This window comes from Eurypyga helias, unplaced genomic scaffold, assembly GCF_000690775.1.
Source record: "Eurypyga helias isolate BGI_N326 unplaced genomic scaffold, ASM69077v1 scaffold21627, whole genome shotgun sequence".
Lineage (NCBI taxonomy): Eukaryota > Metazoa > Chordata > Aves > Eurypygiformes > Eurypygidae > Eurypyga > Eurypyga helias.
In genome coordinates, this window is record NW_010262800.1 from 31,036 (window position 1) to 43,449 (window position 12,414).

Here is a 12,414-nt window from a genome sequence, read left to right on the forward strand (position 1 = left end):
CTCCCCACCACACCCCCGTTTTGTGTTCATGTAACTTCTAACCACGAGTAAAACCCTCACCGATTTGTCTCTTCAATGTCACGCCCCTGTTTCCCAGAAGGACCTGTCCCAACTGTAAGCTCTCTCCACAGCCCTGAGGAAGGTATTGTATTTGGAGCCATTGTACTGATGAAAGCCTTCTGGTAGCAATAAAGAAAGTTGTCCTGGATGCAGAGTCCTGTCTTCTGCTTTCCACCAGAGTCCAGGGTGGGCAGTACCCCAAGGCTGGAAGGGAGCTGCTCCATGCCAGACCCGTGAGGCAGCACCTTAGGGGTGCCGGGGAGTTGTGCAGCACGCTCCCTGCCTCTGCAGCGGTTCCAGGCTCAGCCCCAGCTCCCGTGCTCCTCGCTCCCTCCCTGGGCACGGCTGGGAGGCTGTCACATCTCACCTGTCTTGTGGCCATCTCCTCTCTGCTCTTCCCGTCGCCCCACGGATAGTCGGGTTTCCCATACACAGGCTGGCTGTGGAGTCCTATGCCGCCCCGTCCACCGAAACCACGTTAGGTAACGGGAAGGTCAGCATGGACTCCGCGACCCTTTCCTAAGGTACAGCTCACAGAACAGGTTCTCTCCTGCAGCCGTGCCTTCTTCCCAGCTGGCTTCCATCTGGTGTGGTGCAGGAGGAGCCGGCCCCTCCTGCCCCAGCCCTGAGGTGCCATCCTGATGGTGCACATCCCGCTGGGACAAACCTTCAAAACAGCCCTGGCAGCCGAGGTCTGTGCACAGAGGGGAGCCTGCGTGCGAGGGGGAGGGGGGGAGATGGGCCCTGAGTGCCTCGGCATCGTCATCCCGCTGCAGTCACTCTCAGCCTCACCCGCCATCGCCTTCTCCCCCTCCCAGCTCCAAGGGCACGTTCCCCCACCCCGTTGAGCACGCGGGTGCTCCCGGGGATCACGGCCCAAACCCCTCTGCAGACGCACAGGGAGAGGAGTTGGCTCGGGGCTGGGAAAGGGAAGCTGGCAGGAGCCAGCTGGCAGGAGCCCGGCTGGAACAGGAGGGAGGGAAGCCGGGCGTGAGGAGAGACGTAGGTGCTGCTGGAGCGGTTCTCCAGCAGATGTGCCACAGCCATGGCTGTGAGTCACTTCGGGAGAAGGGAAGGGGTTTCCTTCTCCTCCCCAGAAGCGAGAGGACAAGCGGCTTCCGTGCTGCCCTTGCACCGGCCACATTCCCAGCTTGCGCCAGCCCTGGCAGAAGAGCTCTGCGGTGAGGACCGAGCTGCTGAGCCTGCCCCAGCTCTGGGTGTGCCGGAGGAGAGGAGCCTTTTCTCGTTGCTTTGGGGAAAAGCAACAGCCTGGTTCTGGGGAAGAGCAGCCTTTGAGTCACCAAGTCCATTTTACAGCACGGTCACCTGCCCTCAGAGCTGCGCTCAGACAGCCCTTTCAACCCACCACCACGTGTGGAGACGCCCAGCCGTGCCCGCGTTGACACAGCCTGGTGGCACCACGGATGTACGGATGCAGCAGGGTACAGGGATGCACCTCCAAAGCCACCCGTGCTGCAGATGCCCAGCCCTGCTGGGAGCCACGGGCAGCGTAACCAGACCTGGGCACCAGCTGACCCCTCCCGCCCTCAGGTGGACACGGCTGGGGAAGGGCTGTGCGCTGGGGAACAGCCAGCCTGGGCCTCGGAGGGCAGGGCTGCCACAAAGGCCCCCGCAGGGGACCGCGGCATGTCACCAGGCCACCTTCAGCATCACAGCTCTCCTGCTGCTGCGGTGGCCACCTGCGTCCCAGGGAACGCGGGCCTGCAGCGGTGCCTGCGCTGACCTACTGTGGTGCGCAGATAACGGGGTGACTGACAGGCTCGCCTTGGAAAGCGAGAAATGTCCCAGCAAGATCAGCTCCCACATGCAGCAAGGTCCAGCTGATTTGGAAATAACCTGCGCTAACACAGAGGAAAACCCACTTCCCACATTTCCTCCCCCCAAAAAACCCAGGTGATGACGCAGTCCAAGCGTGGCCCCCACCACCACCTCGCTGCTATGCCAGCAGGCTGGCGTGTGCACTGCTCCCGCTGCTGGAACAGGACAGTCCTGGAGCGCTGCCAGGGCTCCCTGTTACCTACAGGAGAACACCCCCTGAAGCCCATGATTCCCCGTATTCCCTTCCCACCAGTTTCATAGCACCCCAGCACTTCACACCCCGTACTCTGAGGGCAGGGTGTGCCCACTCCACTGGGGCCCGGAGCCGTGAAGATGCGAGTCCAGCAGAGTGCGGGGGCCAGAAGGGAAACCAGTTTCAATTCACAAGCTCAGTTCCCCGCTGCCTCATCTTCCGCACGTGCGCTGGGATGAAACCATTGCATTCATCAAACCACGCGCGTTATTGCTCAGCACAGCCCCCCAGAACCCAGGGAGCCCCCAAGCGCCTGGCAGCTGTGTTCTTACTTGTTTCAAACCACCCCAGCCATAATCCCAGCCCGCCTTCGCACGCTGTGCAGCCCTCGCCCTGCAGCCCCCCATCCTTCCCTTCACGCCCCGCAAGGGTCTGCTTTGGAGACACGAGAGCAGTAACCCCCCTGCAGCTTCTGCCACAGCACAGTCAGATACAGACACACCTCCTTCACCCCACTTAGCCTGGGGGACCCTTCCCAAAGCATCTCTCAGACGGGACCTGCGGTTACCGAACGCGGGAGGATGCTCGTTCCTCGAACAGCTGGTAGGTTGATAGCTCAGTCCTCTCTAACAGGCACATCGCAGCCCCCAGCTTGTGACAGGGGGCACATCCAACCTGAAAGCTGTTCCTAGGTCTGGGTTTTGGGAATTTCTTCAAGTTCATTTTTACTCTCCAGCAGTGTCAGGAGGGTTAAGCCCACAAACATGCTTCTAAGCTTGGGCACCCACTCACTCCTGTGGATGAAGCAGCTCCCCAAGCTCTGCTGGGGACATTCGGTGACAGTGAGTGACCAAATAACCTCACTGGGGTGTCCAACAAGAGGTCTCACTGCCATCCCCTCCCCACGCTGACACCTCTTCTAACAGCTACAGGCCACGGAGGAAGCGATCCCAAGGGCACAGGGTGTGGGAAAGCCTCAGCAACTCCCTCGGCTCAGCCCCTTCTCCCACGCGTGTCTCACTGCAAACACGCTGGCAGTGCCCGTACGTGCTTCCTGCCCTGTTCCCCTCCCCCCACACCAGTATCCACCACCACCAGATTAGCGATGTCCGGTGTTTCACCCTGTTTTTTCCTCTCCTGAATTCCTTATGACTCAGTTCCCCATCAGTTTACCTTAAAAAAAAAAAAAACCCAAACACCAAAACCTTCTGCTGACACCATCTGCCTCAACAACCTGGGGCAACAAATTCCACAAGTTCACTCCCTGCTCCCTCAGAAAGTTACTCCATGAGCCCATTTCCTTCCACGTAAGTGCCCCCCTGGGCCTAGTCGTGAGGATTTGGTAACCAGCAGGCCGGCATCCCCCTCCGTCACAACGCAGTGGACGTTGTACCACGGAACCACAAGTCCATCCAGGCTGCAAGGGACCTCTGGAGGACATGTGCTGCACCCCCACACACAGCGGGACGACGCTCCCTCTGTCAGCCTCTCCCTCTCCTCCCTCTGCGGTCTCACCTGCCGGGCTGCCGCACCGTTACCATTCGTGCCCCTCTCTGCCTCCACCGTGTCCTTCTGGAGACACGAAGGCCAGAGCTGCATGCAGGACTCAAGGCACCAGCACAGCACAACTCTAGAGCTGCAAAATAAAAGCAGGGCACATAAGCATCAGCCTTTGGTTTGTGTCTACCTGCTTCTCTTCGTATCGAGCTTCAAGGAAATTTCTATTTGGAGTTTATAACTCAGCCAACAAAAGGGTTTTGCCAATCTTCAAACCTTCCTGACACAGCAGCCATGCTGGTGTCCCCCATAGCCCTCACCCCTCCGGCGCATGAACCACCACCTCCTCCGGCACAGCCCAGCACGTGCCGGGCGCAGAAATGCCCTACGAGCTGAGGTCTCAAAGGCTCATCGGAAAGCCCAGGGATGACCCAGCAGACAGGAATCCATCAGGATACTACTTGAGTGTTGCCAACCTTCATATTTGGTTACAGCTTCTTACTGTCACGAGATTTGAGAGTTACAAGGCACGCCCACATGGGTGGGATTACGGAGTTATCCCCTCTTTAGCTACAGGATTAAAGCAAACAAAAAAAACCCAACAACCACCCAAGCCACCACTTAATTTGTTTCTTTTTACTTGCAGTAAAGGATGTCCAGCCACCCACAAGCGAGCCTGGGTCCCAAACCACTGTCATCAGGACAACATGGGTGACCTGGCATGAGGTAGGGCCCAGAAGCGTGCTGTGCCCATCCATGGCCATGAAGTAAGTGAGTAACTGCCTGGAGCGAGAGGCTATAGCACAGTGGTGGGACTGGACAGGTTAGACTCCTATTCCCACATAAACCACACTACAAAAAAGCCCAAGGAATGAGGGAAACATCAGGAGAGGATCCCCTCCCTGAAACAGCGGCACTGCGGAGGGTCTCGCCACGCAGGATGCCGCAGGAGCTACCTGGCGGGTGGGCTGGCCCCTGAGCCAGTCACCAGCAGGCTGTTTTGTCCAGCTGGAGGCTACCACGGAGGGGGTGACACAGATGAGCCACGGCAAGGCCCCGGGGGGCCGAGGCGGTGGTCGCTGATGCAGCAGACTGGCCTAGGCACTGACAGCGAAGAGGAGACGCAGCACTCATAACCTGGGTGTTTTAATGAGCAAGGCATTTCCGCAGTAAACAGCGACCAATGTCACGCAGAGACCACGCTCCCTGCAGAAGCCAGCGGGGTTGGCCCACGGACCAGCCCCAGTCCCGCAGCAGCCCCTAGCTGCAAGGTTCATGACTGATTTCAGAACTACGTGGCTCAACCCACCACTTTTTGCCCAGTATGGATGGCCTGGTCCGTGTAGAGCACTGCTGCGAGAACAGAAAGGATTCCCTCCTGCAAGCGGTGCAACCTGTTCCCAGTTAGCAAAGCACCCAGGGAGCTGTGCAGAGCAAGACAGGAGTTAACACAGGCAGGGTTTAATCCGGCAATACCCTCAAGCCTCCACCCGTGGGGCATTAACTGCCCTGTTCTGTCCTCAGAAGGCTGAAAAGTTTTCCAGATATGGCTCTCTCTCCCGGAGAGCAGCCTCTTGGCAGGTATCACTTGCCACCTCTACAGCCTAGAGTGGGGCAGGCTCCATCTTTCGTGTTAATGCTAATTCTGCCCTAAACTACATCGGTGCAAATACTCTTATCCCTTCAGCTTGGGCAAGGGTCAGCAATCCCATTTACATACCAGGTAAACGGTTACAGCACACACACAAGGGCAATGTTTCACAATCTTCCCGAACACCAAGTCACGCGGTAGGTTGCGAAGGTTTCCAGGATAAGTGGTTTCTCTACCGCTTCAGAAAAACAGCCACCTGGCTAGAGGGAGCTTCTAGTGATCTAAGCCTCGTCACTGCAGGGCGCTGACAAACACTGTGCTTCTGGAAATGAAAAACACCCCCAGCAGATTTCAGGAGAGACACTTGGCAGCTCGCACCTCGCGCAGTTTGGAAGAGGGAAAAAATAGAGGATGTAACGGTACCTGTTCCACAGCAGGTTGGAGGAGGTGAGAGTTCACAGATGAAAAGAATAAATCACTAGTATTCGGTTAAAAATAAATAAGTGCATCAGCCCCATGTGAAAAAACATCCAAAGAGGATCAGGCTGCCTCCTTCCATCCATCCCAAACCAGCTAGAGGCCACTGCTCACCAAGTGACAAGCTTCGTTTTTACCTTCAACCAACGCGTTGCCACTCCTCAAGCGGTTTGACTGAATTCACATCCAAAGTAAACAAGTTCTGAAGTTTAACGGCTATCCCACGTTCAGGACTGCTAAAAAAATAATCACTAATTAGGCTTCATGAAAGTAGAACGAAGCCCTCAGTCTAAGCACAAGCGTGGCTCAGTGGTACAAAAGGAGACAGGTACGTCGCTCAGAGAGAGGCGGAGCAGGCAGAAAACAAGGCGGCCATCACCGCCCAGGACAGGCTCCATCGCCCCAACAGCACGCGACATCAGGCGCCTCCGCTCCACGCACCGGAAGCCAGAAGTCGCCTCGGTCTTACTTCCAGCACGTCAGAGGAGCACAGGACATGCTTGCGATGAAGTTGCGGTGTCCAAAGCAGCCAGACTGGATCTTTAGAGGCAGAAAGGAAGTCCTCCAGCCATGCGCACTCACCCACAGTCTGCCCTTCTATTTGTCATCGGCAACACATGCCTGTTACGGCAAAAGCAAAGCAAACGGGGAGGGAGGGAAGAAAACCCCTAACCCAGGGCAATATCCCACATTGTGGCCAAGTTGTCTCCTCCGGCCGTTACCTCTGTCATTTTTGGTAGCCTCAATTCTGTAGGAGGACGCACCGGGAGCGGACAGATCCCGCACAGAGACACACAGCGCGGCACAGCCGCAGACGCACAGGTGACAAACAAAAAGGGAAGGAGAGAAGGGCGGACGTGATGGAAGAATGAGATGGCTCTTCTCCTGGCAGGGCTGCCCATAGCCGCAGGCTCTTCCAGTGCCCTAGTGTCCACTGGGAGAGAGGGTGTGGGGGCTTTGGCAGGGTGACCGTTACATAAAGAAGAAGCTACAGAAAAAGAGAAAAAACAGAAGAGAAACAGAGGTTCAGAATTGAAATGAAAAAGCGAGAGGAAAAAAAGAGGAGGAGCAACGTTTTTAAGGAAGCAGGTCACAAGGGAAGGAGCGCACCGGGGAGGTGTGGGATAAACCAGCTACCCCAGAGAGGCCCCGACCTCTCCAAGGTACCAGCTGGTTCAGAGAACAAGGTCACAACCACCACAAGGAGCAACTGACAGGCACCAGCACAAACCTACAGAGGCATCTCCAAGGCACAAACCCACCGGGTGGGGGAACCCCGCACTTCCTCAGCCCCTCCTGTCACACCGCTACAGAACGGCAACGGCAGAACCAAAGTCACAAAGGCCACGTGAAGACCAAGGCGTTTGGGTAAAAAATATATTTCCTCTCCCCACTTCAAGTGTTGGCACTGTTTGGGCACGTAACCGAAAGCACATACAAGAAATAACTGAACGTATGCTGGAAGGTTATAGTTCCATTTGTAATGCAGAAAGGGAAATATTCTGACATCAAGTAAAGTGACAATATCTAACAGAGGCATACATAGAATTTGCATTAACACTGTACGTAGGTTACACAACTGTTTAGTTACAAACATGGGTTATTCTCAAATAGCAAGGTAATAAAGTTCTACATCTATAGTTTAAGGCAATCAGGATATCAAAAAAGTATACAAATACAATATTTCTACCGCTGTTCACAGCTTTATTTTCCGGTGATTAAAAAAACCCTTCATATTTGTACATCTCCATGCTGATGCACGCCGATGAGAGCGTCAGGAACTTCACATACTGCAAATGCAACCAGGGTCCTTGGAGAAGGGACAAATACACACTCCTCTAACATCTCAGAAGGGCCAATGGTAACTGGATTCAAATGGACATATCCATTACGATCACACACAAAGAGACACTTCCATTCTCACTTGGTCGTTTCGGGAGAAGCGAAATGAGAGCTACCCAGAGAAACACCGGTCACGTTAAGTGAAGACACGCTTGAACAGAGACACGGAGAAACACATCTCCTTGACGGGCTTGCAGGCCACCAGAAGCACACAGAGGGGGTGGTGTGGGTTGCAGTTCTCCGGCTGCAGAGAAGCCCGGGGTGGGTGCCTGTCACTGCTTCCCCCCCCTGCCCCCAGCAGCACCACTGGAGATGGCAGGGTGATCTACTTCACAACCAGGAGCCCATATGTTGCCTGCCTACTCGCTGCCCTCCGGGAAAGTAGCTGTGCAGCCCAAGTGAGGCTCTGGGGGAGCCCTCTGTCTCCACCTTTACGGCTGACTGCCGGATGCGCACATGCCCACCTCTACAGAGCAATCACAGCGCCACTCAGCAACCTGGATTTTGTTTGCTTTCCTGTTCTGGGGTTCATTCCATGCCCTGGGAACACCATCAATCTGGAAACACACGTTTTGGTGTGTTTTCCTGCTCCTTTATATTATTCTAAGGCTTGAAATCTGCCTGGTCAGGAACATGCAGCATTATCAGCTAGTTATTATCCCTGCCTAACGCACATCAGAGGCCACAGTACCCCTCAGCAAGGCTTTTGCCCATGCAACTGTCAGACCACAGCTTCAGCAGCTGGCTTGGAGCATGCAGGGCAGCTGTGCGGGGTTGCTCGAGGCACCCAGCGGGATCTGGATGTCGTGTTCCCTATGGCTTATTTTCTATCTCAGCAAAAGCAGTTGATTGCAGGAAGTTAAAGTAGTTTTAACTATGCCACTTGTAAGTAACCAGACTTAGCCCCCCCACCCTGGAAAAACACAGCTGGTTTCAGACGAGTAGTGAGGCACAGAGGGTGAGTCCCTTACTACTGTACTTCCATGCAAAGGTGAAAGCACATCCGACTAGATTTAGGTGTATCATTTACTCCATGCAGAATCAGGGGCTACCGTGAAGGAAGGCATGAGTAAAGGAGAGACAGAAGTGCAGCAGTAACAAGCTCAACGTGGCCCAGGGGTTTAAGGAGTGAAAGAGTCATTAATGTGTCCTTTGGGAGAAAAAAAAAAAAAAAACCAAAACCAAAAAAACCAAAACCAAAAAAACCAACCCACCAAACAAACAAACAAACCCGTACCTTTAACTTCTGCAAGTTTATGGTTTATTCCCAGTTTCTCCAAAACAGCTTGCTTTTTGCTGGCAAAAGAAACTCAACCAAAAATACATTAATGCACTTGGCCACAGCTTTTGGTCAAAAAAAAAAAGCTAGACTTAGGTGATTTCCCCTGCAAACACCCTTGAAGGGCTGTTAAATGAAGCAGGACAAATAAATGTTAAAATGAAGTTTTCTACTTGGCACAAAATGCTGGCAATTGCAAAGAGGGCACGCACAGAGACAGCTGAAGCAAAGCATCCCACCACAAGCCATGATGTGCACACGATGTGGCTGTAAAAATCCAACATGCCAAACACCAAACTTCTCTTCTGATAACCCAAGATTTTAAAGCTGGGTTTGTGAAAAACCACACTTTCATTTTCCCAAACAACCCCCTAGCAAATCTGTTTAACATGACGAAAAGGGCATCGTGTTTGACAAGGCCAGGAGGTACTATCAAAAACACCCAAGCAAACAACAAAACCAACAACAAAATTTAGAAAAGGCTCAACTATTTTATTTCCGGCTTCTTTATCTCCAATCAATTTTTGTGCCTATCCAAGGCATCTTATTTAGATATCCTCTTCCCAAAGCAGTGTTTAAGCAGTGAGGGTTAAGAAGCAAGACAACCCAAAAGCTAACCCTCAAAACACATTTCCCACTGCAACACTTCAGAAAAGGTGATAATTCTGCCTCCCCTGCCAGAGAGGCAAGAAATTCCATCCCAGAAATAAGCAAAGAACTGCAGTGAGCAAGACATAAGTGGAAAAAGTTATTTTTAGGAGTGCTTTAAAGAAGCAAACAGAGGACTACCTAGCTAGGAGCAGCAAACGTGCTGACTGTACACCAGCAGAAGAGAGAGAAATCTGGAAGCCATAGGGTAAGCATGGCTCACCACTTCTTGGAAAGGAAGGGAAAGACTGTCCAAAAAGCAGTGGCATAGAAAATACACATTAAACAGACCTATTTCCACACTGCGCTGGTCGCAGAGCGAGGCACAGCTTATGCTAGCTCCTTTGCACGTTCAAGGGACATCCGACTGGGACATTGTCCCTGGTGCAGGAGGGCTGGTGGGGAGCTCAGTGAATAGGTGTCCAGGCACCCTCTCTCTCTTGACATTGTGGATCCCACAGCTTTGCAAGTCTGTTTCAAACACATGCAGGATTCCTCCTGAAGGCTCTAAGAGGATGCTGCAGAAGGGATGCCTCCCCTCCTCCCCAAGCACTGGATTCCAGAGGCTGCTAAGGCTTGCCAAGATCATGTGCGCTGGAAAGCAGGTACTACTGTGGGTGAGGTTTCAAAGGTTTTATGGACAGGCAGGTAACACGGGGAAAGCTTTCATGAGATGCCTTCTCCCAGGCACCCGCAGCACCGCCTGGTTCCCACCAGGGCATTCAGCAAGGAGCTACTACACTGAGCTGGAAGGGCGGCTGTAAAAATAAGCCAGCACGTGACGATAAATCCGAGCCAACTGGTATGAGCAAGTCAGACGACAAAAACAGGGACTCATTAAAAATATCATGCAAATGTAGTGGCATGCAAGGTCAGTTAAACTTGTTATCTACACACACATACCCCCCCCTCTCCCCCAGCAGCGGGACTCGTTGCTGTAACACATTAGCTATTGAAGGAATATGGGTCAGAGTAAAGTCCGGGGTTTAGCCACACTGGGGACTGGGCTGTGACCCTCGTCCAGCAGTAATTCCCTGAGGCTGGTTTCTGCAGACCCCTTCAGCCCAGGGCTATTGCAGACAGCCCTTCTAGAGCTGGGCAGGCCAGCAGCAACGAGGACCTGATCCAGTCAATGACACTCACCCGGGCTGCTGGTGTCCAGCCCTGACTCTCGGTTCAAATTTGGAGCCAAGAATGATTTACTGCTGCTGGTTTTGATCGGAAAAATACATGGTATGTCATTAACTTGCCCCTCCATCCACCCACTCCTGAACTTCCAGTTCCATACAGTCCTGCAACCCAATCCTTCTTCCTTCTTGTTCCCACTGTGTTATTAGATGAGTTAATAGTTATTCATGTTAAAAAACGAAAAAAAAGAAAAAAGAAAACAGATGGCAGAGACACATTACTGCAAAAGCAGGTGAATGCAGGAACATCCTTGGCTTGACAGGCTTTATGTGAAGCTTGCACTGCAAGTTAAAAAAAGAACAAAAAACAAAAAAGTTAGCAATAATTGAACTCAAAATGAAAAAAGAAAAACCCAAAATCCAAGAAAGCTGGGAGAGCCAGCTCCAGCAACCCGCTCTGGTGGGTGGGCATGCAGATGGATTATGGAATTATGAAGAAATTAAACCTCAAGGCTGGGCTCTAATCCATCCTGTGACAAGCAAAGGCAAAAAGCAAAACCAAGGGGGCAGAACTAGTGAACAACCGACCACAGGAGTTAGTCAAGGTTACAGCCTGTAACCACACAGTGGTTGGGGTCCTGAGGGTTCATTTTTTGAGAAGGTGCATGGCTGGGGGATACACCTGCATGTGGCCAGTTTGGGTCACTTCCACAAGTGCTCTGCAGAAGGCTGTGTGCTCAGCCCTTACTCGCACCCGGGGATCTCAGACCTGGGCACCATGATGTCTCCCAGCACCTCGGCTTTCAGAAACAAGTCAGGTCCTTCCGACACCAACAAAACCATCTTGTCACAGAGCGTCGGGGCTGATGTATGTTACAGCTCAGGCTATAGCTGTGTGTTACAGGTTGGGGATTCCTTTGGCATGGCCTGTGATGCCCACACCAGTCACACTGGACTGGAAACCATTATGTAGAAAGGAAAATAGGAAAAAAAAAAGTTTTTCACGTGGTTTTCAGCAGCAGCTTGAAATAAACAGAAACAGACCCCAAAGAGATGGTCCCAGCTCCTGGGGGTTTGAGGATGAGCAAGTAACACAACAGCATGTGTTGCAGCATGCATGTGGCCATCTACCAGACAAGAGCCAAGCACCAGAAAGCTATTTGCTGCTCCGATTGGGTTTTGCCATGTCCATTGCCAGGAACCATCTCCAGATTGTTCAGGTTTGAAGTACAGTCCCACCCCAAAATTACGTCGGGGGTTGTTAAGTATGCTCAGCCCCACATTCAGGGAAGTATTCGAGTTGGTGTCTATACTACAGTCACACAAGTGTCTGAAGTACAGGTGAGCTGTCCTGAAAACAGCACTTTTGCATCATCAGGCCAGAGCTGCACCACTTTCAGATGAAAAACACAAGCTGCGGGAATCTGAGACATGGATTATGAAAAAGGAAGTATCAAAAGACATTGTTTCCATGGGAATAGTCTGGAAATCAAGAGGATCAAGTTCTCCCCCATGGAGTTTGGCCAGAGGCAGATTTCACCCCAAGTCCTCCCTCTGGCTTGCCCAGCACAGTGAGAGTCTCCGTTGTCCCCACTGGAGAAATCTGACCCCACCTTGAGAAAGCAGCATTCTCATGAATTACTTTCTGGGGAGGCTATAAGGATCATGCATGGCGAGGATTTCCTCTAGCAACTGCACAAGAACCACCGCAGTCCATGTCAGCACAGAGAAAGGGCGAAAGCCGTACCTAAATAAACGGCAGCTTTTCATTACAGCGCAAGGAGGAACTTAAAGCCTTTAGAAGAACCAAGGTGTGCTACAAGGCAGAGGCACCAGCATTGCCCTCCAAAGCTTCCATTAG